Source organism: Myotis daubentonii, chromosome 1 (genome assembly GCF_963259705.1).
Source record: "Myotis daubentonii chromosome 1, mMyoDau2.1, whole genome shotgun sequence".
Lineage (NCBI taxonomy): Eukaryota > Metazoa > Chordata > Mammalia > Chiroptera > Vespertilionidae > Myotis > Myotis daubentonii.
In genome coordinates this window covers 6423605-6451399 of record NC_081840.1, presented here as the reverse complement: position 1 = coordinate 6451399, position 27795 = coordinate 6423605, and the positions used below count along the sequence as shown (strand labels likewise).

Here is a 27795-nt window from a genome sequence, read left to right as displayed (position 1 = left end):
AGACCAGTGGTTCCCAATCTTTATTTGGCCACGCCCCACCTAGCATCTCTAGAATCCTGATGCCCCCCACCCTCCATGACATATAATTCTTATTATTCAAAAAGTGAACTCCTATTCACATGGAGGAACCCTAAAAGGCCACTAACTTGGTCTAAACAAGCTTCCAAAGAACATGGCATCCATGAAAGACAAAAATTAAAGAACAAAAGGACAGCTGAAGTACTAAGGAAGAAATCGCTAAGAAATTGTTAAAAAATAATAATAATAATAATGAAGTGATATGAAAAAATAGCAAATAAAGTTCGAAACATTTAAGAGAGAACTGAAATTCATAAATGTCACAATATATACTTATATACTGTATATGAGGCCCCTAGAACCATAAGAAATGCAAAACATTCACTGTTAATAACGCAATTGCCCCCCTTAAAAATCAAATTGCCCCCCGGCAGGCCTGTGCCCCACGTTGGAACCACTGACCTAGACTGTCTGGCCCTTTCCCACCGGCATGTATGCTTCCTAGAGTGTCAGCAGGAGACGCAGAACTCACCCGGGAAGCGAGGGCTCCACCGTCAGAGGCGTCCTCTCAGGGGGGGTTGTGCTCAGGCAGCCACACCTCCAGGATTTTTGCAGACGACCTTCGAGACAAGAAGGCCGTGTCACAAAACCCAACTGTCTGACCCACGGGATACCGGGAGCATGGAACCACTCCTGGGTGGGGGACTCAGCACCGGGAACAGAATACTCAAAATTCCAGGGGAAAAGGATAGAGATGGTATTGAACACGGGTGTTCTGTACGGGGAAGACCTTGAGCAGCTCCAGTGGGGTTGGGCGTCAGGGAGACCCTCCCAGAGTGACAGAGCCGATAGGAGGCGTGAACTGGGGAATCAGCAGACACTCAGGATGAAGCGAGGAGCAGGGAGCAGGTGTCGGGTCTAGCCCAGGACTCTGGGAGATAGTAAAGAGCATAGAATAGGGGGCGGGGTGGCTATGCAGTTGGCTGAGCAGATTAAGGCTCTCAGACTTCAACTCACTGAGTTCCTGCTATTGTTACTCTTATTGCCTGCAACCCCAGGTAGAATCTGATCAAATTCTATGTGTACCTGGGGTTGCCAGCCATCATTGTTTCATGACACCAGACATCGTTGTTCCATGAAGGTTCTTTTGTATTTTGATCTTTATTCAACATTTTAAGGATTAAATGCCCATTCATAAACCCACCACAGCTCTAAGCAGAGCAGAAACACTAACTGTAACTTGCCCCCCCTGGGCTGGGTGGTCCTGCAGCTCCCTGTCAGCCCTGCCGAACACGGCTGAGACCCACCGTGGCCACACCCCTGATCTGGATTTGAGAGTTGAGCTTCACCATACCCTGTTCCCATCGATACAGTCCCAGTCATGCCTGGGAGCTCTGCTCGTTGAAGAAATGGCTGGTCTGAAGGACAGACAGACAGCCCAGCACCCACAGGAAGCTCTCCCCAAGGTCACGAAAGCAGGAGATTGGGAGCAAGTGGAAAGGGGCAAGCTCAGGCAGGCCGAGGGTGGCCTGCACCCAGGGCCCGGGTGGCCAAGCCAGAAGCGAGGCTCTGAGCTCTGTGGCCGGAGGAACCTGGGGAAGGCACTGGGCATGGAGTCAGGGCTTCCCAAGCCAGACTGTGGCCCTGATGGGACCAGGAGCATGGCACTGCCTTCCCAAGGCTTGTTTCCTTGTTTCTCAATGAGGGCTTGATGTCACCCATCTCCAACTTGGTGACAATAGCCATAATGTAGTTACTATTCTTCCTCCTCACGTCTGGGACAAAGCCCCAGTCCCATTTAGTGCTCAGACACTTGTCCCATCGTCTGCAGGACCAACTCAGGCTCCTCGGGCTCTGGGAAGGTCTGAGGCCTGAGACGAAAGCTTGAGAAAAGAGCTAATGAGGGTGACCATGACCGAGCTCACTCCAGCTTCATCAGAGAAGCAACCAAACCGCGGAATTCTTCCTGCAAACCATCGGCCCGCTCAGTGACAGCGGACGTTTGTTTTTCATCTTCCTTCCCTTCCCTTCTCTGAGAGGAGGCCCAGCGACCTCGCAAACCAGGCTTGGCTCTGGCCAGTGGCCACGGGGTTTCAAATTTTGAAACGGGCCTTTTGCAAAATGTTCAGTTTCAAGCCCTCGTCCAACTGCCCACATCCTGTCCAAACTTCCTGGGGGAGTGAGATTTATTTAAGGAAGGAATAAAATCCCCATGTCTGTGCCATGGACTGCAAACACGCTCCATCCCAGGCAATTTCAAGGATTAAGGTTACATATTTCTTAATGAGCCGCAGGCGGAGGCACAGTGGGGTGGGCAGGATGGGGAGGACAGGCCTCGGGAGGGAGGGGATGCTTCTCCTCAGCACCATGGACCCTGTCCTGTGCCAGGATGACAACCTCACAGCCATTCTTTCGTGCATTCACTCCGCCATCCAACCAGCATTCTGACGGACCCATCAGCCGTCAGAGCACTAAATGGGACTGGGGCTGTGTTCCAGACATTGAGAAGGAAGACTAATACCTACATTATGGCTACTGTCACCAAGTTGGGGATCCACTGGCAGAGGTTCCACACTGGACAGTAGGGGCTCTGAGGCCCCAAGACTGAGTATCCACACTCAGGGAGCTCCAAGTCTGATTGGGAAGGTAGATACCTAAATAGGTCATGACCGAGCAACAGAAGTTTCTGAATGGAGGTCAAGTTTGCAACCGTGTATCCGTTCTAAGAGTGGGGTCATTCATCCCTCCAGCTAGAGGACGAGCTTGTGCAAAGGCCCAGAGACACAGACACACGGAGACTTGGGGAAGCGGCTGCTGGCTGGTACAAAAGGCCAGGGAGCGTGTGGTGGGAGGTGTGGCTAGAGGCCAAATCATGAAGATCCTTGAGTGGGAAACCAAGGGGCTTGGACTTCGCCTGGAGTTTCCAGAACTCACAAGAAGGCTCTAAAAAGCATGGGACTCATCCTCAAGCCTTCTAGAAAGATGACAATGACGAAAGTGAGAACAGACTAGAGCAGGGACAGGCAGACCAACCGGAAGACTGACGTGAGCCCACAGTGACCCTGGCCCACTGGAGAGATGCTAAAGGGGCGGGACTGGAGTCAGAGGTGCGCTGTGGACACTACAGCAATGTTAGCAGTGGGAGGGCTCCTGGGGATGCCATTGGAAGAGGCTCAGAGTGAATATGGGAGATGGAGAGAGAAGAAACGGCCAATGCAATGCATAGCCACCCTACCCTAAGTTTGTGAGTTGGCGGCACATCTAAGTGCAACACTTGAGGGTGGACATGGCAGATCAAAGCTGGACAGTATCAGCTTCCTTGACAAGCTGGTGCTGGAGAGAAACCCAGCAGCTGGCTCCTCCCAAGCCAGGCAGCTGCAGAAACTCCCAAATCTGCTCATCTCTCTCCTCCAGGGGTGTCCCCACTGACCTGACCAAGGAGCCTACGCCATGTAAGGGCCTTATCGTGAACTCTTGTTAGGCAAACTTAATTCTCACAACCATTCCGCTGGAGGGCGTCAGTGTCCCCATCTCATGGATGACGCTGAGGCTGGGTCCCAGGATGCTTCGCATGTAACCCAAAGTCCCACAACTAGAACCAGGAGGCAGGGAGCGAGCCCACTCACTGGCATATAAACAAGAGGCATAAAAACAAGGCTGGGCTATTTTCAATCTCTTGTCTTGGCAGGCGCACGGGCAGCTTTCGGGAAGACCCAGGGCTCCCATTCCACCATGCCAAGCCAATGTTGCCCAAGGACGGGCCAACATCCAGGGCAGTCAGAACTGCCAGTATCCTGCCTCACTGTCTGGCGCTGGACTCCAGGGAGAATCTGAACTTGGATGGGAGATACCGGCCATCTGATACGCAATGCACTTCACCACAGAGCGGCTCTCAGGCCGCCTGAGAAGGGTTATCCTGGTTCCACAAAAGCACATGTATTTTTAATTATTCATTCATTCATTCGGTAATAGTTTACTGGCGCCTGCTATGCTCAGGGCTGGGAAGGCACCGGGGACACGGAGAAAAATTTGACCCAGTTTCTGGCTCTCAGGGCACATCAGCTGAGTGATGACATTGAACAAATGTCCATGATGGAGTCAGACTGGTGATCTGGGTGAGGTAACTACAACATGCTGTGAGGTTGGGGTGGGGCTAACTCTCTGGAGTGGACAGGGAAGGAGGCCCATGGTGAGGTCATTTGCTAGTTGCCTCACACATGGATCACAGACTCATCCTCTCATTTATTGGTTAATTTGCATATTCAATCATCCATTCACAGAGCAGTTAATTTATTCTTGGATTACACACTCATTGACTCACTCACTAATTCCTTCTTTTATTCTTTCACTCTAATATAGTCATTCCTCTGTCCATTTGCTGATTCATTCCCTCATTAGTTCGTTTCATTCATTGACTTACTCATTAGTTAAATTATTCAACTTTTTCCTCTTTCATTGATTTATTCATTTATTCGTTCACTCATTTTCTGAGTTATTAATCAAGTCATTTGGTTATTCATTGACTCATTCACTGATTGACTCATTCACTGATTGACTCACTGGTTCATTTATTCCCTCATTACTAATTAATTTTCACTTATCCATCAGTTCATTAACTCATTCAGAGATTCACTTATTTATTCACTCATCCATTTGTACACTCATCTTTCACTTACGAGTCATTGACCTACTTTATTCAATCACTCATTCCCTTTTTGAAAATTTTACTTACAGGTCCATTCACTAATTCATCATGCATGTATGCACTTATTAATTTAGTTATTCAACTCACTGCCAAATCATTCATCCATTGGTGGGCTCCTTCGTATTTTCATTCATTTTTTCATCCTTTGTTGACACAAAGGCTCATTCTTTCACTAACTCACTGCTTCATTCATTCTTTATTTCAATCAGTGTTTATTCAGCTACTCATTCTATTAATGTTTATTACAGCGGTTCTCAACCTGTGGGTCACGACCCCTTTGGGGGTCAAATGACCCTTTCACAGGAGTCGCCTAAGACCATCGGAAAACACATATATAATTACATATTGTTTTTGTGATTAATCACTATGCTTTAATTATGTTCAATTTGTAACAACGAAAATACATCCTGCATATCAGATATTTACATGACGATTCATAACAGTAGCAACATTACAGTTATAAAGTAGCAACGAAAATAATTTTATGGTCGGGGGTCACCACCACATGAGGAACTGCATTAAAGGGTCGCGGCATTAGGAAGGTTGAGAACCACTGGTTTATTAAATGCTATATACATGCACGACACAATGGGCATATGAGTGTGGTTCCTGACTTCATGGAGTTTAGAGCCTTGTGAGCTTGTTACTGGCTCAGGCATCATCTCTTCCATAAAATGCCTGGTACTTAAGCAGAAGGCCCACTTCTTTGCCTTTTTAATGATGTAATGGAAACCTATGAACTAACCACTCAAACTGAGAACATTGTTACTTACATAGCACGGTATGCACCTTCCCCAGAGGGATAAGGCGAAGATCTTCATGACTGCAGAATAATTTAATTAGCTGTGGTGCTGCCATCCTATGGGATTTCAAAAGAATGCTGATAAATGAAAAGGCCTAGACTGGGGTTTTAATATGGCAAACATGAAAGAAATTAATCACAAACAATGCTTTATGTCACAGTCTTATCTCTGGCTCATGAATAGACTGCCATTGTAGTCAAGTATTTAGTTATCCATTTAATAATATAACAAACACCCTTCAATAAGCCACCCAACATGAGAACTCTGTCCCTCACCCACAGAACTAAGAGGAGCCCAAATGTTTTACTTAATTAAAAGCTTTATCATCTGCATGGAACTGGTTAAATCATAAACATTATTCCTTTGTCCCTCTGAGCTACTAGTAGCTATGAACTTATTTATTCACCACAATGATAAAAGCAAGATCTTTGCAAACACTCAGTACAATAGCACTGATTAATAGTAACGCATATGCAATTGCTGCTCATTACCAACTACTGGTATGTCACTTCACTGTGGAATTTAGTGGGCACAACAGCTCTAGTTATATAACAAAACTTATCACTGGCCTTCTTTAATTTAAATAGTGCTTAATCTTTAATTTTATAAATACTTTATATGCAGTAATAAAAGAAACAACCAGTAGACCAAAGACATCCCAGAATTCATATATCTGTCTATATGTGCTGCATTCTGAAATTTAAAGAAACATGAATCCCAGATCCTCAATGATAGATTGGTCCTGACACTTGTTCATTACATAGGCTACAGCTGAACTGGTGTGGCAGGGATTTTATTCAATTCTATTTGTTATACCCTTCATGTATCAGCTCACTGTAATAATTATCCATGCACTACAAAAGCACAAGAATGGGATAACTGAATATTTTCCTATCAACTGTCTATGGGATCATATCTAAAGGAGCAATAGACTAGATTTCTTTTTGTGTCAGATCTCAGACATCCAGACACATGTTATTCATCATCCTTGACATGCACCGCCAGGCGTTACCAATGGTCCAAGCACATGAATCATTGTCTTCATTTATTCTTTGTCTATTGATCTATTCATTAATTTACAACTTACTAAGAAAGATATATACATGAATCAGAAACTCAGAATAAGAGCCCTGACACCCTTAATGTTCATAAAATCATTTCCCATAGACACTAGATTATGTTTCTTGAATGGATGTTTTAAGAAACATATCAGTGTTTCAGATATGGCTGCCTCAATATAACCATTCCTATTAATCCCATGTTCATTATGGGCCATGTTTAGTCTTCTTTGATTATACTGTCTACTTATTAATAATGCATTAACCAATCCAACCGTCCCAACCAAGACAAGAACTGCACCTATTATTAATGCTGGAAGTGCATACTCCTAAGATGACCATTGAGTTGGAGGCCATGGCAGAATGTTAAAATCAGCACAGGAGTGGCCTTTCATTTACTCAGTAATTTAACATTTCTTAATTTATGGTACTAGTTGGGTATTTTCTCTTAAAAAATATGTTGAATTTGCAATTGATCCAAAACAAGGCACTGATTATTACTTATCAATAGCTCTGTAATCCCTAGCCAAAGGGGTAACACCCTTGTCCCCTTATTATCCATTCCAAATTATATTAATTTCTTTCTTACCACATGTTTTGATAACTGGATTATGCCTCACTCTCTCCATCATTAATTATTTGATATTGACTCTTTTATAATAACATAATCATCCATGAACCATAAAATTAGAAGAATAAGAATCTTAAATATCTCTAACATCTATCTATAGGATTTTTTCCAACATGACAATAGACGAGATTTGTATTGTGTTGGACCTCAGAGTTCCAAACACATAGCAGCCATCATCCATGACTCCTATGCCACCAGTGGTCACCTCTGATCCAGACATGGTCCTCAGTTTTTAAATTCATGTCTACATGAATTTTGTTAATTAATCAGGTCACCAATAATAATAAAATATATACCTAAAGTCACAAACTTGAGAGTAAGATACATTCATAAAGCTTCTGTTATAGAATTATTACTCATGGCGATAAATCTCTTTCATTACTCGACTTCCATGTTGCATTTAGGGATTAATCAAAGCAATGCTTCCTATGAACCCCATATTTATGACTGGGCCAGGGCTGTCCTTCAATAATTACATTTCACAATTTTAAAATGATACAGTGAATATTTTTTAAAAAAACATAAAACGATGACACCAAGACAGGAACTGTGACTATTACTCACATTGGTCTCCATGCTCATAATGCACAGATATAACCATGGAGCTCGTGATGCTTAAATCAGCTCGAGTGAGTCCAGACTGCGGGGTACAGAACAGAGGAAATGATTTTTAAAAGAGGGAGACACTGTCTGCACTGGTCTGTGCACCCCACCTTCCACTCAGTCAGTCATTCGGGGAGGTAGTGATTTGGGTTAATATTTTATCTTCTTGGAAGTAAATAAACAGTATCATTCTTGCCGCTGACGCAGAGCATGGACTATTATTTCACACTGTCTGTAGTATCATCAGCCAAAGAGAAAACGCCCTTTAACCAGTTACTTCCTCAATAATATCAGAGTGTTCAATACGCCGGAGCATTTCCTGCGCAATCACATGCCCTCACAACTGGACAAAGCTTTGCTCCATTCATCTTAATTTATTTATATATTTATTGATGGATTCTTTTATTCACCCAATTAAAATAATGGAATAAAAATACACAAAGATCAAAAATTTAATAAAGCATCTTTGTGTATTCCTGACATCTGTCAATAAAACCCCATCAAACAAAACAGAGCGAATGATTTTTTTCTTAAATTGAGACGATATCCTTTATGGTCCTGCTTTCTGCATTTCATTTATTCAGTCATATAGTTAATTTTTATATTTTCATAATGTATATATTTTTTCTCTTAACAAAAGGACAACAGACAACACTATGGTGGTTACCAAAGGGAAGAGGATATGGGGGTAGTAAAAGGTAAAGGGGGCCAAATATCTGGTGACAGAAGTTTTGACTGTGGGGTGGGCGGCACAGAATGCAATATACAGATGATGTATCATAGAATTGTGCACTTGAAACCTATATAATTTTATTGACCAATGTCACCCCAATAAATTTAGTTTTTTAAATGAGGACAGCCTCAAACTTGGAACTGATCTAGTACAATAAACCTGACTTTTATTCATCAGTGTCTATTCATCAGTGTTATTTAAACAAACAAGTAAAACTTTCAATTCATTGATGTCTTAATGGGCATCAATTATTATTAATATTTTTTGCCTCATCACATAAGTTCTTAGTTGGACAATAATTAACCCTTTTCCTTTTCTTTCTTTATTTTTATTTGTTTAATCATTCAATCATTGATCTGTTAATAATAATAAATCTAAATCTAGGAATCCAGAATAAGAACATGATCTTCATATATTTCTGTTGATAGGACTCTTAACAGAGGGAATACACTAATTATATTTTGTGTTAAACCTCAGAATTCCAGATTCATCTTATTCATTATTCATAACTCATATGAACCAGTCGTCATCAGTGGTCCATGTGAGGCCACCTTTCTTCCTAAATTTGTATCAATTAAATCATTAATTCATTGACAGTAATAAAATACACATGATTCACAAAAATGCAAGAACAAAATCCCTGAATAACCCTAAAATCTATTTATAGAAATCTTTCCCAATACAGTATATCTTTTGCATTAAGCAACTTTAATGTTGAACATTATCAATTAATCAGCATAATGTGTCATATTATATTACTCAATGGGCCATAGATAACATTTTGTTATATTTAATACTTTTTAATAATAGTGGGAATTTGATTAAGGTTATTACCTTAAACAAATGACCCAAACCACGACAAGAACCTCGATGACTACTCACCTTGTCTCTCTGAAAACAGAAGTGACATCTTATTTTGATCATGGAAGAAAGCTTAAGTCAGCTGGGTGCTTTGTTTCTACAGAGTATCAAGCAGAACAGATGATAAAAAGATTGAGACACTGTCTCCAGTGATCTATAATTTCCATAATTATTTTGGTATTTATTCATTTATGGTAAAATTTATTTTTATCTTTATAAAATAAACTTCCCATATTTATCACTGAGCTAGAGTTGCCCTCTTAAATATCTTTTGCACTTTCTAATGAATAATTTAAAAAAACACATTGAAACCAAGAAAAAAACTCGAACTATCACCCACATTAATCTCTGTCCTCCTACTAGAGGCAACCAGAAAGCTGGTGACCATGGATAATGCATACATCAGCCCGAGAGTGTCTGAGGAGGACAGAGCAGATAAAAAATAAAATTAAACTAACTGTCATTGATACTTGCTTTCCACACATTTCATTAACTCAGTATTTAGGTATGTATTAATTTTTATTAATATACATTCTTTATCTTAAGAAAAGTAAAAACTCAATCTTGAGATTGACCCAGAAGAATAAAATAGACTTCCTTATCAGTATCTATATAATCCTTAGTCACTGAGGTGACCGATTAAGCCATTAATTTCTTAATGGGAATCAATGTTTTCAATGGCATTACTACCTTTTACCTCACTACAAAACTTTCATAATTGAACAATACTTCACCTCATTCTTTATGTGTATTTATATTTAATAGTTTTATCACTATTCCATTAATAAATACACATCTATCTCTGTGAAATCAATACACTAATATGATCTCTATATTCCTGACATCTCTCTATAGAAACCATTTCAACAGAAGAAACAGACTATGTTCTAGATCTCAGAGTCTCAGACATGTATTTTCATTGTCATGACTCCTACGCCACCAAGAATCATTATTGATCCATGACTTGGTCTATTTTTCATATCTGTTACTACATTTGTATCGATAAAATGATTAATTCATTCATAATAATAAAAACAATTCATGGATTATAAAAACTTAAGAATGAGGTCACTTTACACAATCATTTCCCACATAGACTATACTTCATTCATTAATGGGCCCCAATCTTGCACATTATCAATTAATCAACATAAAGTTTCATGTCATACTTAACAGTGAGACATGGCTAACTTTTTATGAATTTAATGTCTTTAAATGATACTGTAAATATCCTTAAACAAACGACCCACTCCAGGATAACAACATGACAGTTAGGTACCTTGACCGCTTCTCAGACACAGAGGGAACATGACAGACTACAGAAGCCAAAATCAGTTCTAGGATCCATTCGGGAGACAAATGGCCAAAGAAACATTATAAAAATGTTGAGACTTTCTCTCCGTGGATTCAGAGTTTCCACTATTTATTTGCATAGTTATTTAAGCATTTATTAATGTCTGGTCATATTTATTTATTTTTCTCTCAATAAATCAAATGTCAAAGTTGAAACTGACTCCATTGGTAACCAACTACTATTTATCACTGTTTTTCATACTTACTCAAGGACATATACACGGGGTGGTATTATTTTCCATCCCACTATATATTTTTAACAATGATGAGGGTTTCACCCTTTTCATATGTATTGACTATATATTTGTTTATGTTGCCATTTCTAATGAAATTTTTAAATATTCATGTATACAAAGACCAAGAGCATGATCCTTTCGATACCTAGCCATTCCCTATGGGATCACCTCAAATGGGGGGAAAAGGACTCCTACGCACACTAATCATCATCATTTATCTAGGGTTGAGCCTCATTGTCTTCACTCATGTCTACACATATATATTGAATAAATCATCAATTGACTACGAATAACAAAATAAATACCTTAAGGAGTCACAAAAACTTGAAACAAGAGTCTTAAATATGTCTAACATGTGTCTTTAAATTACTTTCCATAAACAATATATATGTTTCATAAATGACCTCAAAGGTTAATTAATTTCCTATAAAGGTTAACATAATACTTCATATTAGCAACATTATTCTTTATTAGCATGTTTGGCGATCAGAGATCTTCTTTCAGACTTTTTAATAATGTGGTGAAAACCTTTTTTAAAAAAACAACAAAACCAAGAAAAGAACTATGGTACTCACATTGCGCTCCGTGATTTTAATGCATAGATTCAGCCTCAAAGCCTATGATCATGGCTGCACGCTTAAATCACCCACATGCAAGGATTTTAAGGAGTACAAGAGAAAACAATAATTTATAACGTTCAGATATTAATTCATTAATTCTAGAATGTCACCTTTTTATTAGTCAGCCATTTAGTAAGTAATGAATTGAGAAGTAAATGAACAATATCAATGTTGCAAGGGAGAGATAAATATGAATATTGACTATTACTTATCAATAACTATATCATACTTAGTCAAAGAATAACACTTTGTACCTACATACTAAGAGATATTTGTTTCTAATACATTTATTAATAGCTTTTTATCTAAACACATATTTTTAAAATTGGACAAAGTTTCACCACCTTCATATTTATATTTATAGGGTATTCCCCCCCCAAAAAATGTATACACGTACTTTGAATAATTATAAAGGCAGTGTTTTTAAGAATATGTACAATTTTCAAAATGGAGCTATCAGTGTGTATACATTTTGGGGGGACACCCTGTATTTATTTATTTAATTACTATTTCTTTGAATGCCCCCTTCCCTCTGAGATTCGTCAGTCTGTTCCATCTTTCCATGTCACTAGTTCTATTTTACTGGTCAGTTTATTTTGCTCATTAGATTTCACATATAAGTGATTTCCTGTGATATTGTCTTTCTCTGATTCACTTATTTTGCTTAGCATAATAATCTCCAGGTCACTCCACGCCATCTCGAAGGGTAATAGATCCTTCATTTCTACAGCTGCATAGCATTCCATTGTGTAAGTGTACCATGGGTTATTTATCCACTCATCTACTGATGGGCACTGGGCTGTTTCCAGATCTCAGCTATTGTAAATAACACTGCTATGCACATAGGGGTGCACATATTCTTTAATTACATTTAACATGTTGAATAATACAGTGAATACCATAAAACAAGCCATTCAATCTAAAATATTGATATTACTTACGTGGGTCTCCATGCTCCTACAACATAGATGCACCCAGAACATTCAGGACCAGGGAAGATGCCTAAGTCAGGTCGCGTGCGTCCATTCTGAGGCATAAAGAGCAAAGCAGGTGATAATAAAATGAGGCATGCTTTGCAGGAAGAGAAAGACCTCACAGCTTCTGAGGTGGACCTCAGCGTCTCAGACATGCATTATTTGTCATGGTGACTCAGAACGCCGGCAGGTATCATCATTGATCCAGAAGACCATGTTGTCTTCATTCATTTCTATGTTGTTTATTGATTAATTCATGAATTCACTAATTATAACTTAAAAACCAACAAGGCCTTAGAATATAACTAGACATTCTTAGAATTTAACTGGAATCATTCTCACAACAAGATACCATTGTTGATTATTGTGTTTTGCACATATGAATTAATCAAAAAACGATTAATGTTGCAATTATTCACAACAAATACCAGAAAAGACAAGAACTTTCATTATTACTCACATTGGTCTCCATGCTCCAAAAAACAGAGATGCAATCCTATGGCTCATGGTGAAGGAAGAACCCCTAAAGCAGGTCGAATTTGTCCTTTATTCTAAGGGATAAAAGGCTGAACAGATGATAAAAAAAAAAAAAGTGAGAAAACCTCCCCATTGATTGTTGCTCTTCACCTTTGAGTTCGCAAGGCACTTAGGCAGTCACTAATTTGGTATAAATTTTTTTCTCTCTTAAGAAAACAAACAACGTTGATCTTGCCACTGACCTAGAATCTGAACACTGTGAATCATACTATTCAAGTCATCCTTAGCCATACAGGTAGCAGTCATGTACCATTTACTTCTAATTAAACTTCAGGGTTTTCATAATGTATCAATAGTCATTTGTGGCGTAATCACGTATTTTTACAATAAGTGGTTATAAAATGTCACGACATTCATCTTTGCTTATAATTTGTTTACAGATTCTCTCATTTATACAATTATAATAGGATGTAAATGAATGAACACTTAGGCCAAACTAGGTTTCTTTTATGATAGACCTCAGAGTTGCAGACATGTAGTCATCTCTGTGGCTCGTTTGCCACCAGTCGTCATCACTGATCCTATTGGAACCCATTTTCTTCCTTTTTAATTGTTTATTGATTAAACCATTAATTCACTAATACTAATATCTAAACACTATGACTCACCCAAACCCAAGAAGAGTTATTACACCCCTAACCTGTACATATATTATTTTCATATCAGTGTCCCTCTTTGATTAATTATCCTGCTTTTCATACATGGATTAATCAATATAATGGCTCATATAGCTCATATTTATCACTGAAATACATTCCATCTTTATTTATATTTTATAATTTTTAATACTGCAGTGAATTACCTTATAAAAAACACTTAACAAAGAAAATGACACTTTGACTATGATCACATTAATCTCCATCCTCCTATTATGTAGAGGCAAGCAGGGAAGACACTGAAGCAGTCCTAAATATCCCTAGACATTTAATGTAAGACCTAATGGCCATTGATCCCTGCTGACCACGTTTCATAGACTCAGGGTTTAGATATTTCTTCTTTTATCTTAATGTATATACTGGGTGTCCCAAAAAATGTATACATACTTTAACAGCTGATAGCTCAATTTTGAAAATGAAATGCATTTTAATAAACATTGCCTTTATAAATTCTCCAAAGTGTGTGTACACATTTTTTGGGACACCCTGTATATTTATCCTAATATGGTGAAAAACTCAACCTTGACACTGACCCAGAACAATATAATAGACTCATACTAATCAATGTCTATATGATTCTTAACCAAAGATGAAATTCACAGCTATATTGTTTTCTTAATTAATATGTCCTTTCAATTTTGATAATATCCTTTGCCTGACCATATACATTCATGGTTATGTATTTCTTCATCCTAATTCTTTAAATAGTTAACTATTTGTTTAATACTTCTATCAGTCTATTAATAAAATATCTATTGGTATATCAATGAAATCAGTACAAAACCATGACCTGTGTATTGATTTGTATTGATCCTGACATCTATCTATCAGAGTTCCAGACACATATTCATCATATATGACTCAGATGCCACCAGCAGTCATCATTGATCTAATTAAGTACTAATTATAATTTTAAAACTTGATGATTCACAAAACCAAGAAGACAATGATATCCCTATTGTGTATCTAGAATTATTCTCATATCAATATACCTCCTTCATAAATAATCTCAAATTTCATTGGAGCATTAATCAATATACTGTTTCCTGTTAACTCAATATTTATCAATGGATGACAGTTGGATTACTTTGATTCCCTATGGCACTTTTTAGAAATATACTAAATACCCTAAAAAAAAATCATTAAAACCCAGACAGGAACTTTGACTATTTATTACTCATGCTGCTCTCTGTGCTGCTCACATGCAGATGGTAGCATGGAGCTGCCCCCATGGAATGAGACTTAATTAGCTCGAATGGTCCATTCTGAGAGATTCTAAGCGCAGTCGAATGGAAGAAAATTAAAGTATTGCATAGGTATTTAAAATTTGTGTATATATTATCTTCCCTTAACAAAAGGAACCATCTCAAACTTGAGACTAACCCAAAACAATAGATTCACCCAATTATTTTCTTTTTTCTTAAATTTATTGGGGTGACATTGGTTAATAAGTTTATGTAAGTTTCAAGTGTCAATTCTATGATACATCATCTGTATATTGTATTATATGCCCACCACCCAAAGTAAAATCATCTTCCGTCACCATATATTTGACCCCCATTAGCATTTACTACCCTCCCAACCCCTCCTGTGCTGTGAGTTTTTGTTTGTTTTTCTTGTTTGTTGATTTACTTTCAGTATTTCTTAATGAACACAATGTTTTAATTTTTAAAATATTATTTCTTTACTTACCACATATGTTCAAAGTCGCACAATGCTTCACCCTTTTTTCTTTAGCTACTATTCACATTTCATTACTGGTTCTATAGATCCATTAATAATAAAAAGTATAAATCTATGAAGCCAAAATAAGAACATGATCTTTGTATATTCCTAACATCTGTCTACAGTATCGAATAGAACAGAGACAATTCACTAGGCATTGTGTTGGACCTGAGTTTCAGACACATATTTTCAAATTGTTATCACTATCATGGTCCATCAGAAGTCCACTTTTTCTTCATTCATTTCTATTTTTGTGTTGATTAATTCATTAATTCACTGATAATAAAAATACATTATTCATAAAAACTTAACCAGATACTTAAATATCCTTAATTTCTACCTGAAGAATCATTATCAACTTAGGTTTATGTCATTCATTAATCAATCTCAATGTTATATGTTATTAATTAATCAAGATAATGTTTTCTATTAGATTTATTATTGGGCAATAGGTTCCTTTCTGATAATATTACTATTGGTAACACTGTAAATATCCTTAAACAATGACCCAAACCAAAACAAGACCTTAGACTTTTACTCACTTTAGTATCTTTCCTAGATAAAGGCAACATAACAATCTTGATCATGGCACAGTAGACAAAATTAACTTGATCACCTCCTTTGAAAAGTACCAAGCAAAGAGTTGATAAAAACATTGGGACTTTCTTTTCATTGATTCATAGTTTTCAACAGTCATTTAGGCATTTATTAATTTATGATAATACTTATTTTTATTTTTAACTTAATAAACTTTAAACCTACAACTGACTCAGGCAATAACTGACTCTTCCATCTCATTGTTTTTATGAACCTTAGAGTTGCAACACACTTGGTCCAATTATTATTCATTCTAATGCATATTAATATTCATTTACCTTGATATTTATCAGAGAATACTGCTTCACCCTCTTCATCTTTATTCATTTATATACTTGTTATTTATTCTGCCATTAATACTTTGTTAATATTATTAAAATCATGACCCTGAAGACCAACACAAATGTATATGCTTCACATCTGTCTAGAGCAGGGGTGGGGACTACCGGCTTGTGGGCCATGTAAGACCTGCAAAGTCATTTGGTCTGGCCCTGCCAAGGCAACCGCAGGCGGGACTCAAAATTCAATAAATCTAGGAGCTTTTTTCATAGCAACATAAATTTATATTAAGTGAATTATCTTCAGCAAGTGATGTTATTAATATCCACATGGCCCTTGGCAGGAAAAAGCTTCCACCCGCTAGTCTGGAGGATCCACTGACACGTGGGGAGTGGACTAGTACCTTTCGTGTGGACACATAGTATTCATTGTCCGCCAGCCATCATGGATCCATGGCTGTCCTTCTTTCTTTTCATTCTAATAAACATGTGTTTATTAGTTCATTATAAAAAATAAACATTAACCTTAAAAACAAGAATAAGATCCTTTGACATCCCTATCATCTATCTGTAGAATCATGTCCACGTTGACTAGATATCTTTTATTAGCTAACCTTAGTATTACATTTATGGATTAGTCAATTAAATGTTTCCTATCAATTCGATATTTAACATGGCCTATTTCACCTTCTTTGATTATAATTAATACTTTTGAACAATACAGCGAATACCCTTAACGAAGCCATTCCCATGAAGACAATAACTTTAATTATCACTCACATGGTCTCCACGGAGGAATGCTACAATCAGCAGGAGTGCGTCATTCCGAGGAGTCGGGAACAGAGCAGATAGCAAAAACAGACTTCCTTCCATTGATCTTTTATGGAAGCATTTAGAAATCTGTTATTAAGAACATTTACCTCATTGTCTCTTGTGAAAACAAACTACTTTGAACTTCCCACTGACAAAGACCATAAACATAGTCTATAATTTACCCTGTCTACATCACCCTTAGCCAAAGAGGTTATAGTCATGTACCATTTATTTCTCTTTGAACTTCACTATTTCAAATTATATTAATAGAATTTATTGCCTCTCCATATGTGTTTTAAGTTGGACAACACAACTACCATTCAGCTTTATTTTTATATATTTCTTCATTGATAAGTCATTGATCCAATTAGAATAAAGAATGAAAATGCATATAGAGAAATACCCCATTTTCAGACACATATTATTCATTATCCGTGACTCATATGCCAGCAGGTATCATCATTGATCCAGAAGACCACTTTGTCTTCATTCATTTCTACATTGTTTATTGATTAATTCATTAATTCACTAATTAAAATTTTAAATCCGCATGACAATCAAAAGCTTAACAAGATCTTAAGATCCCTAATATGCATGAAGAATCATCCCTACATTAATATCTGTCATTATCTTGTTTTCTTATGTGCTTTTAATCAAGATAATGCTTCCTATTAATCCCATGATTGTTACTAGAATACAGTTCACCTTCTTTGATTGGATTTCACACTTTTTATTAATACAGTGAATATACTTAGACAAAGCAGCAAAACCAAGACAAGAACTTTCATTATAACTCACATTGGTCAGCTCCAGGGCTCTGCTTGGATCAAGAAAGAATCCTTAACTTAGTCCAGTGTGTCTGTCCTGAGAAGCAGAGAGCAGAGCAGATGATACAACTAATTGAGACATTCTCTCCATTGAATCTTGCTTTTCACATTTTGTTTATTCAGCAGTTTGGGCAATGATTAATTTGGGATCTATTTTTCCCTTAAGAAAAGAACAATGTTGCTCTTGAAAATTGATCCAGCATTTGAACAATGTCTATGACTTATAATGTTTGTCATCTTTATACAGGTAGTAGTCATGAAGCATTTATTTCTAAAGGAACTTTAGGATTTTCATAATATAGCAATAGTATATCTTACATAAACACATAGTTTTATAATTGATCAATGCTTCATTACATTCATCTTTATTTATAAACTTATAGATTCTCCCATTTATTTAATTAAAATAATAGAAAAAAAAATGAACGAAGACTAACAGCAAAAGCAAGATCCTTGTTTATTCCTGACATCTATCTATAGGACCCCTTTAAACAATAGGGATGGACTATAGTTCTTTTGTGTTGGGCCTTAGAGATCAACACATACTAGTATTCATCATATATATCTCACATAGCCACACGTGCTCATCATCGATCCAATCTTGTCTCTCCTTTGCTTCAGTCATTTCTATAGGTTCATTGATTAAATCATTAATTTACTACTATTAATTTCTAAACACTGATAAACAAAACCCAAAAGCCTTTATATCCCTATTTTATACATTGGTTATTCTAACATCAATGTGTCACTTTCATTAATTATCCTCAGTTTTCCACTGGAATAATCAATATAATGTTTCATATATCCCATATTTATCACTAAGATGCATTTGCCTTCTTTAATTATATTTCAGACTTTCTAATAAAACTGTGAATTAACTTTTTGAAAAACACAGCAACTAAGAAAAGAATTTTTACTGTTACTCACATTAAATTTCATCTTCTTATATAGAGACAACCACGCAGCTCATGACCATGGAAGATGCTCTACTCAGCCTGAGTGTTTCCACTCTCAGGAGAACAGAGTAGAAGGTGATAAAATCAAATAAAGAGAGAAAGAGCCCATCATCACTGATGCTTTCTTTCCATATTTCATCAATTCACTATTGATTTATTTTTCTTTTGATATATATACATATATCTTACAAAAGGAAAAACACAATCTTTAAGACCAAGAAGAATACAATGGATTCTTCCTTAGAAGGGTATTTATGACTCAGTCAAAGAGGTGAGACCTCTATCCATTTATCTCTTAAGAGGCATCACCACACACTAAAAGTTAGATCAGGCCTCACCTTCTTATTTTTTAAATACTTATTTATGTTTGTTGAATGGTTCCACCAATATACCAGTAGCATTAATAATAAATCTACATCTAGGAAATTCTCACAAGAATATGATCACTGTATATTCTTGACATCTCTTTATGGAAGCAATTCCAACTAAAAGAATAGATTTATGTTCCATGTTGGACCTCAGTTTCAGACCTATAATATTCATCATCCAAGACTTGTACTTGACCAATTACCATCATTGGTACAGGTTACTTCCTTATTGTATTCATTAATGCTTTTACTGATTACTTTGTTAACTAAAAACAAAGATCACAAAAAGTAAAAAAAAAAACTTCCACTGACTATAAATCTTTCATTAATTAACTTAATATAATGCTTGATAGGCCATGGTTATAATTTTTATTTTATATGACATTTTTAATAATGCAGTGAAAACCTTTTTAAACAAACACACAAAACCAAGAAAAGTACTTTGACTATTACTCACATTGGTCCCCATGCTTTTAACACTGAGATGGAACCATAGAGCTTCTGATCATGAAATGCTGAAATCATCTTAGATGTGAACAAGCTAAGTTCAAGGCAGAACAGATAATTAAAAAAAAATTGAGATACTTTGTCATTAGTCATTGCATTTCACCTTTCACTGAGTCACTCGTTCATGTAATCTACATTAGAACAATATATATTTTAATTTCCCATGAGTCAATGAACAATATTGATCTGACCACTGACAGATATGAATATTAACTACCACTTATCAATACCTGTATCATCCTTAGTCAAAGAATAATGACCTAATACCATATAATCCCTTACCAAAATCAGTGTTTTAAATATACATTAAAATATACCTTGACTAAACACCTACTTTTATAATTTGACAATATTTTGCCACCTCCATCTTTATTTATTTATGTTTGCTTATTAATTATTTCATAGATTCAATTATATAGACAGAAAATGCATAAACATAAAAATCAAAAACAAGACCCTCATATATTCCTGACAACTTTCTAGGGGATCCCTTCAAACAACGGGCATGGACTATATTTCATGTTGGACCTATAGTTCAACATGTAGTCATCATATAGGACTCATTTGCCACCAGTAGTCATCACTGATCCAGTATCACCCCTATTTGTTTCATTCATTTCTACACTGTTTATTGATTAATTCATAATTCGCTAATAATTTTAAAACCCTAATTACTCACACATACAAAATAAACCCAGGAAGAGTCATGATATCCCTAACCTATAACTGGAATCTAATATCTTTTAAAAATTATATTGTTTTGCACTTATGCATTAATCAATTTAATATTTCATAAAATCCAATATTTATCACTGAGCTATACCTGGCCTTCTGAAATCCTATGTAAAACTTTTTAATGATATACTGAAAAAATCAATCGCTAAACTCAAGATGAGAACTGTGGCTATTACTCACATCGGTCCGTGTGCTTTTCACAGAGATGTAATCATATAGCTCGGCAGCAAAGAACAATGCTTAGCCAGCTAACATGTGTCCATTCTGAAAAGCCTAAAGCACAATCGAAGATAAATAAATAAATAAGCCTTTAATCCTTACTGATTCTTGCTTTCTACATTTCATATTTGCAGTTACTTAAAAAGATTTGACTGTGGGTGGTGGCACACAATGCAATATATAGATGATGTATTATAGAACTGTACACTTGAAACCTATATAATTTTATTAACCAATGGAATCCCAAAAATATAATAAAAGTATTTTAAACATTAAAAATTTTATGTTTCATAATGTAGATATTTGCACCTCACAGTTCCAGATTATTCAGTGTCCATAACTCCTCTGCCACAGTCATTATCATTGGTCCATAGAGGCCAACTTTCTCCTCACTAATTTCTACATTTGTGTTGATTAAATCATTGATTCATTGACAATAATAAAATACATACATGATAAACAAAAACTGAAAAACCAACAACTCTGAGCATATCTAACTATTGTCTACAGAATAACTGCCAACATAGATTTTATCTTTCTCATTAATCAATCTCAATGTTACATAATTACAATTAATCAATGTAATGTTTCATATCATATTTAGCATGGGGCAATAAATTAATTTTTATTAAATGTATTAATTTTTTTGTTGAGAATATTACAGGTGTCCCTCATTTTACTCCTTTGCCCCTCTCCACCTGGCTCCTGCCCCAGCCCAGGCCTCCCCCACACTATTGTCTTCGACCATGGGTTATGCATGGGTTCTTGTTAATCTCTTCCCACCCACCCCCTTCCCTGTGTGATTTATCAGTCTGTTTCACGCTTCCATGTCTCTGGACCTATTTCGTTCATCAATTTGTTTTTTTCATTAGATTTCACAGATAAATGAGATCATGTGATACTTATCTTTCTATCACTGGTTTATTTAACTTAGCATAATAATCTCCAGGTCCCTCCATGCTGTTTCCAAGGGTAAGAGATCCTTCTTTTTTACAGCTGTATAGTATTCCATTGTGTAAATATCCCACAACTCTTTTATCTACCACTCTACTGATGGGCACTTCAGCTGCCTCCAGATCTGAGCAACTGTAAATAATGCTGCTATTATTAAATTTTAATAATATCATGAATAATACTCTTAAACAAATTAACCCAACAAGACAAAATCTCTGATTACTACTCACCTTGATCTCTCGCCTAAGGTGGAGGCAACAAAGCAAACATCACCAGGGCAGAGCTGAAATCAGCCGGAGCATCTGCTCGGAAGAGTCCAAACAGAAGGAGACAAAAGGTTCAGACTTCTTTTCACAGATCCTTCCTGCACATCTTTCATGTGACCAGTCATTTAGGCATTCATGATTTGGAGTATATTTATGTTATTGGCCTTCAGGAAAACTATTGTGAACTTCCCACTGACACAGAATAATATAAACACTGTCTGTATTTTACCCGCTATAGCAGTGATGGCGAACCTATGACACGCATGTCAGAGGTGACACACGAACTCATTTTTTTGGTTGATTTTTCTTTGTTAAATGGCATTTAAATAGATAAAATAAATATCAAAAATCTAAGTCTTTGTTTTACTATGGTTGCAAATATCAAAAAATTTCTACATGTGACACGGCACCAGAGTTAAGTTAGGGTTTTTCAAAATGCTGACACGCCGAGCTCAAAAGGTTCGCCATCACTGCTCTATAGCATCCCAAGCCAAAGAGGTTACAGAGTCATGGATCATTTGTTTCTCTTTGGACTTTCACTGTTTTCAATTATGTTAATTGAATTTATTGCCTACCCATATGTTTTAAATTGGACAATGCAACTACCATATATATATATGATCATTGATAAATCATTGGTCCAATTATAATTAAGAATGAAAATGCAGACAGAGAAAGAACCCATTCCTTCTGTGTTGGATCTCAGAGTTGGAGACATATTATTCATCATTCGTGACTCATACTCTGGCAGTTAGCATCATTGATCCAAAAAAGGATGCTTTCTCTTTATTCATTTCTATATAGTTTATTGATTAATTCATTAATTCCCTAAATAAAAAATTAAAGCTCTATTATTTAACAAGAACTCAAAAGGGTCTTGATAGCCCTAATTGTGCCTGAAACCATCATCACATCTGTCATATTTATTAACATTTTTCATATATGAATTATTTAATATAATGCTGCCTATTAATCCCATTTTGGCCACGAGGATGCAACTGGCCATCTTGAGTCTGTCATACTTTTATTAATACAGACCACCCAAACCAAAATAAGAACTTTCATTATGACTCACATTGGTCTCCAAGCTCCTAAAGCAGAGGTGCAATTCTATGGCTCCTGGCCAAGGAATAACCTTACAGCAGACCCAGTGTACTTGTCCTGAGGAGTACGAAGCAGAGAAGATGATATAAATGGTTGAGACCTTCTGTTCATTGAAATTTGCTTTTCACCTCTCACATGGTCAGTCATTTGAGCAATCATTGATTTGGTATATACTTTTTCTCCTAAGAAAACAAATTTTAATTGGACCACTCACCCAGACTATGAGCATTTTCTATGATGTATCCTTTAACTATACAGGTAACAGTAATGTGTCATATGTTTCTAATTGAACTTCATGATTTGCATAATATATGAATACTATTTCCTGCCTCCTTACATATTTTTATAATTGGACACTACTTCATTGATCTGTTTTTATTTATGTTTATTTATAGATTCTATAATTTATCCAATTATAATAATAGATGAGAATACATGAACACTAAGACCAGAAACAAGATCTTAGGATCTTCCTGTCAACTGTCTAGAAGATTCCTGTGAGATGGGAATGGACTATAGTAATTAAATTGGAACTCAGAGTTCCAGACATGTATTTGCCCCAGGTAACTCCTAGGCCAACAGTAGCCATCATCAATTCACTATTCTCTCTCATTTCCTCATTATATTCTATTTGTATATTGATTAAATGTTAGTCCAATAATAATAATTCTGAAAGCCTAATATTCACAAAAAACAAGATGAGCCCTCGTATCTTTAAACTTAATATACATTTACTCTCACAGCAATATATCTCTTTATTATCACCTGTTCCCATGATGCATTACCGGATATAATTTTTCTTATAGTCCATATTTAACAGATACAGTTGCCTTCTTTACTGATACTTCACACTTAATAATACGGGGAATAAACTTAAAGCAACAACAACCACGCTGAAACCAAGAAAATAATTTCAACCCTAACTCACATTAATCCTCGAGCTCCTACTCTAAAGTGGGAACCAACGGGTCTGTGACCGAGAAAGGTGCATACGTCATCTAGCGTGTCTGCGTTCTGAAGAGGACAGAGAAGGGAAGATGGTAAAGGAAAACGGAGGCCAACTCTTGCTTTCTGAGTTTCATTGACTCAGTATTAAGGTACTTATATTTTAATGTATAATTTTTATCTTAACAAAGGAAAGTTGGTAAGATAATAAATCTTAAAAGTTTTCTTCACCCAAAAACATATTTTATAACTATATATGGTAACCAATGTTAAACTAAACTTCATTGTGATCATTATTAGGCAATATATAAATATACTGACCCTTGCCCACCTGGTGTGATCATGGAAGAATCCTTAAATCAGCTCGAGTGTGTCCACTCTATGGAGTACAGAGGAGAGCAGAAGATAAAAAGTTTTCAAACTTTACCTCCACTGATCCTTGTGTTCTACATTTTATTTATTCACTTAGACATTGATTAATTTTTCATATTGTAACATATTTTCTCTGAACAACAGATAATTTTAAAATTGAGACTGATCAAGAGCAAAATAATATTGACTCTTACTCATCACTGTCTATATGGTTCTTAGCCAAAAAGGCATATGCTACTTCCACTTATGGCTTCATAAGTATGATTGTAATTTTATTGCCTCATGACATATATTCCTAGCTGGACAATGTCTCTCACTCTTTTCTCTTTAGTTGTTTATTACATTCTTAATGGTTTGACTATTGATTCATTAATGATAATAAATCTAAATCTATGAACTCAAAATGAGAACATAATTTTTGTATATTCCTAACAACAACCCATGGGGTCATTTACAAGAGAAGATAAACCAGATTGTGTTTCTTGTGAACACAAGAGTTATAGACACCTCACACTCACCATATATGATTCTATGTGACCAGTCATCATAATTGATCCATTTCTGGGTCTCTTTTCCTTCATTGGTTTCTCTATATGTGATTATTAAAGCACTAATTCATTGCTAATAAAATAAATACATAATTCATAAAATCACAAGAAAAAGATCCTTGATTAAACCTAGCTCTGTACTACATACATAGGTTATATCTTTTACATTAATTGACTTCAATGTTGCACATTATCAATGAATCAACATATTTTATAACATATTTGTACTTGATTCACACTGACGTTTTTTATTATATTTATTACTTTATAATAATACTATGAATACTTTTTTTAAAAATCATCCAAACAAGGTAAAATCTTCACCTACTTTTCACCTTGGTCTCTTCTCTACCATCATCTCAATCAGAGCAGATGCTGAAATCAGTTTGGTGCATTCATTCTGAAATGTACAAGCAGACAAAAGAATAAAAGATACTATTTTTATAATTCAATGTAAACATACTCATTAAAATGTAAAGATACTACCTATAGAAATATAATTAGAATGAATGTATATCAGATTAGTATAGAAAATAGTTAAATTAGGAGACAAACATAACTAATCAAATATGAACCAAGAAGGGAGTGTAACAAACAGAAAAAAACAATAAAGAAGCACAAAAGTCAACTTAGAAATACATGAATAGTACATACAAATATATTGGTCATCACAAAAATGTAAAACAATACATTAGCCAGATACGTCATAAATAATCAGAATATATTTTTAAAATTCAACTATATGTTTACCCAAAAAGAAGATTAAGACATTTTCCCCATTGTACCATATTTTCCACTATTCATTTACAGTCATTTGAGGGTTTATTAATTAATGGTGATATTTATTTATTTTTCTCTTAATAAAATGAACTTCAAACTTAATACCTGACTGAGGGCAATCATTGTTACCTGTCAGTGTGGATGCCATCCTTCGTCAAATACATAATACCCTTGGCCCTTTTTTAACCTTTCCCATTTATATTGATATTCATTTTTTCATTATTACATATTTTATTCATGAACAAAGCTTCATGCTCCTCATCTTTATTCATTTATACATTTGTCTATTTATGCTGCCATTAAATCCTTAATAATAATATTTTTAAAATTCATGAACTCAAAGACCAAGAACGAGATCCTTTTATATTCCTGACATCTGTCCACAGGTTCCTGTCATAAAAGAAAAACGTGCCGGACTCCATTTGTGTTGGATGTCAGACTTCCAGATACCTATTGAGCTCATATGCCCCACAATGCACCAGTGATCATTGTTGGTCCAGGGGTGGCCTTCATTCTGTATTGTCATCTACATAAATCTCAAAAAAAAAAAAAAAACAAGAGTGAGATTTTTAGGTATCTCTAACATCCAGTTTTATAATCACTTCCACTAAGACCAGACTCTTATCATTAACTGAGCTCAGTGTTTCATATATGGATTAATCAACACAATGTTTCATGGTAATATGATATTTAACAGTGACATCTCTAATCTTCTTTGATTAATAGAGGCACAGTGCCTGAAATGTGTGCACAGGGGCGGGGGAGAAGGGGGTACCTCAGCCCGGCCTGCATCCTCTTGCATTCCGGAACCCCTTGGGGGATGTCATGGACCTCTTGTGGGGAGCTGGTAGGCATCTCTCTCACAGTCCGGGACCCCCTCATGCCTTACCACACCCCTGCTCACTACTCCTTACCACTCGTCTCGCTGCTCCTTCATGCAGCCGTGGAGGTGGGAGAGGCTCCTGCCATGGCCACTGCACAAGCCAGCCTTGAGCCCGGCTTCTGGCTGCGCTGCACTCTTCTGTGGGAGCCTACTGACCACCAGGGGGCAGCTCCGGGGCGGAGCGTCTGCCCCATGGTGGTCAGTGCGCATCACAGCGACCCGTCCTTCTGGTCCTTACGCTGTAAAGGTCACTTATCCTTTTATTATATAGATAGTTACACTTTTTAATAATACAGGGAAAATCTTAAAAAATAAAACACACTTAAAGCAAAAAGAACATTGGCTATTACTCACAGTGGCCTCCATGCTCCTAATACAGACGCAGTCCCAGAGCGCTTTCCCAGGGAAGATGTTGACATCAGATGCAGTGCATCCATTCTATGGAGTACAACGCACAACAAACCAAAGAAGCAATCAAGACATTATCTCCACTGGTCCCAATTGCACCATTATTTAGTCAGCCATGTACATAATTGGTAATTGGTGATTGTGTCTATTTTCCTTGCTCTTAAGTGACTAAACAAAACCAATATGGACACTGACAGACTATGAACATTGGTTGTTGCTCATTACTATCTATATCAAATTTAGCAAAAATAAACAGCGTCCTTATACTGTTTATTTTCATTGACCTTCAGTGTTCACACTATATATGAATAGTATTTCTTATCAGACCACATATTTGTATAATTGGAAGATGTTTTACCCCATCATTTATTGGTATAGTCACTGATTCAATTATATTTATAGAATACAAATGAGTGAAAAACAAAATAGGACCCTGTATATCCTGGTATTTCAGCCACATGAAAAGGATTCATTTTTTATTGGACCTCAGAGTTCCAGTGGTATTCATTGCATATGACTTATATGCCAGGAGTCATCATCATTGGATTTGCTCTTCTTACCAACTGTCATCTATGTTTCTTATTGGTTAAATTCACTAATATAAAAATAAACATAAATGAAGAAAAATCACAAATAATATCCTGGAATATCTCTGACATCCATTTTTTATTTATTTTTATTTTGGGGAGTACTACAGGTGTCTCCCATTTTGTCCCCATTGC

The 27795-nt window shown here is 36.2% G+C and overlaps 6 non-coding genes and 10 pseudogenes across 6 annotated transcripts; all 16 read right to left on the bottom strand.

Annotated features, from left to right (window-relative positions):
* Nucleotides 1–6475: 6475 nt before the first annotated feature.
* LOC132224531 (small nucleolar RNA SNORD113/SNORD114 family) lies at nucleotides 6476–6548 on the bottom strand (annotated as a pseudogene).
* An 807-nt stretch (nucleotides 6549–7355) lies between these two features.
* On the bottom strand, nucleotides 7356–7430 carry LOC132224435 (small nucleolar RNA SNORD113/SNORD114 family; annotated as a pseudogene).
* A 1587-nt stretch (nucleotides 7431–9017) lies between these two features.
* LOC132224469 (small nucleolar RNA SNORD113/SNORD114 family) lies at nucleotides 9018–9091 on the bottom strand (annotated as a pseudogene).
* A 1208-nt stretch (nucleotides 9092–10299) lies between these two features.
* On the bottom strand, nucleotides 10300–10372 carry LOC132224487 (small nucleolar RNA SNORD113/SNORD114 family; annotated as a pseudogene).
* Nucleotides 10373–12727: 2355 nt separating this feature from the next.
* LOC132224538 (small nucleolar RNA SNORD113/SNORD114 family) lies at nucleotides 12728–12802 on the bottom strand (annotated as a pseudogene).
* A 782-nt stretch (nucleotides 12803–13584) lies between these two features.
* LOC132224480 (small nucleolar RNA SNORD113/SNORD114 family) lies at nucleotides 13585–13655 on the bottom strand. The gene has a single exon (XR_009450689.1). It is a non-coding gene; the product is annotated as a small nucleolar RNA SNORD113/SNORD114 family (small nucleolar RNA).
* Nucleotides 13656–14594: 939 nt separating this feature from the next.
* LOC132224460 (small nucleolar RNA SNORD113/SNORD114 family) lies at nucleotides 14595–14680 on the bottom strand (annotated as a pseudogene).
* Nucleotides 14681–17592: 2912 nt separating this feature from the next.
* LOC132224508 (small nucleolar RNA SNORD113/SNORD114 family) lies at nucleotides 17593–17671 on the bottom strand (annotated as a pseudogene).
* An 878-nt stretch (nucleotides 17672–18549) lies between these two features.
* Nucleotides 18550–18626, bottom strand: LOC132224514 (small nucleolar RNA SNORD113/SNORD114 family; annotated as a pseudogene).
* Nucleotides 18627–19495: 869 nt separating this feature from the next.
* Nucleotides 19496–19568, bottom strand: LOC132224546 (small nucleolar RNA SNORD113/SNORD114 family; annotated as a pseudogene).
* Nucleotides 19569–20381: 813 nt separating this feature from the next.
* Nucleotides 20382–20450, bottom strand: LOC132224474 (small nucleolar RNA SNORD113/SNORD114 family). The gene has a single exon (XR_009450687.1). It is a non-coding gene; the product is annotated as a small nucleolar RNA SNORD113/SNORD114 family (small nucleolar RNA).
* A 666-nt stretch (nucleotides 20451–21116) lies between these two features.
* On the bottom strand, nucleotides 21117–21184 carry LOC132224566 (small nucleolar RNA SNORD113/SNORD114 family). Its single transcript, XR_009450697.1, has one exon. It is a non-coding gene; the product is annotated as a small nucleolar RNA SNORD113/SNORD114 family (small nucleolar RNA).
* Nucleotides 21185–22728: 1544 nt separating this feature from the next.
* On the bottom strand, nucleotides 22729–22801 carry LOC132224464 (small nucleolar RNA SNORD113/SNORD114 family; annotated as a pseudogene).
* An 863-nt stretch (nucleotides 22802–23664) lies between these two features.
* LOC132224559 (small nucleolar RNA SNORD113/SNORD114 family) lies at nucleotides 23665–23736 on the bottom strand. The gene has a single exon (XR_009450696.1). It is a non-coding gene; the product is annotated as a small nucleolar RNA SNORD113/SNORD114 family (small nucleolar RNA).
* A 2473-nt stretch (nucleotides 23737–26209) lies between these two features.
* LOC132224582 (small nucleolar RNA SNORD113/SNORD114 family) lies at nucleotides 26210–26281 on the bottom strand. Its single transcript, XR_009450698.1, has one exon. It is a non-coding gene; the product is annotated as a small nucleolar RNA SNORD113/SNORD114 family (small nucleolar RNA).
* Nucleotides 26282–27552: 1271 nt separating this feature from the next.
* On the bottom strand, nucleotides 27553–27622 carry LOC132224522 (small nucleolar RNA SNORD113/SNORD114 family). The gene has a single exon (XR_009450695.1). It is a non-coding gene; the product is annotated as a small nucleolar RNA SNORD113/SNORD114 family (small nucleolar RNA).
* Nucleotides 27623–27795: the final 173 nt, after the last annotated feature.